A 928-nucleotide genomic window follows, 5' to 3' on the forward strand; every position below is an offset into this window, starting at 1 on the left:
AAGACAATATTTGTAGAACTTTCCTAAAAGTGACTCATTCAAAAGTTATAGGCCTATTTCTGACACGTGTTTTACGTACTAGTCCATCATCTTTTTTTCTCCTTTTTTAGGCAAAACAATGGTGGAATTTTTTTTGGCAAAATTTGGTGACGTCATGGCTGCCTATGGAGGACAAACGACTCCTTAAACATTGCCGTTCTACGTCTGGTAGAAATATGATGCTGAATGCCTAGATTCCTAACCTCCTTCCCTCTTTTCAAAGGTCCTCCCTCTCATGACAAGGAATGTGAACCACAAACTGAAGCACTAGATCATTTATTTGAAATTGGAAGAGAGGCCAAGCTGAAAATTGTGCAATTTTTTTTTTTGCCCAAGTGCAGGCATTGCCTTTCAAACAGACTTTTTGAATTGAGACTAAGCGGTATTATGTCACTTGTGGCCATTGACAACAACTTGAAAAACGGTAGAGCGGGAAATTCCAATGGTCAAAGTTTTGGAAGTTTAGATCAATCATTTGATCAGACATATCACTGCAATGTATGTCATTTAGATAGCTGATTCAGAATCAATCATTTTTCAAAATGTAATTTGTTTACTTTCCCCTCAGACCCAATGGTGCATCTTCATGACTTTTGTGTGATGTTGACATTTACAAATGTAACAATATGGCTTTCCCATGCCATTCATTTCTGAAACCCATTTCAAAAGGTAATCCTTCTTAGAATGTTTGGTATTTTGAAGGCTTTGAGCCCATGAATTGGACCTTCAACTCACTTGAATTTGCAAAATGGCTCCCAAAATGTTTCTAGTGTGCTGAGCAAAGTTACTGGTTGGTGAAAGCATCAAGTGGATATAATAAAAGGCTTGAGAAAGTGTTGCACTGAAAAATCAAAAACGCAATTTTTGACAGTATCTTCTGGTTTCTTTT

The sequence above is a fragment of the Tigriopus californicus genome, chromosome 8, assembly GCF_007210705.1.
Source record: "Tigriopus californicus strain San Diego chromosome 8, Tcal_SD_v2.1, whole genome shotgun sequence".
NCBI classification, from domain to species: Eukaryota; Metazoa; Arthropoda; class Copepoda; order Harpacticoida; family Harpacticidae; genus Tigriopus; species Tigriopus californicus.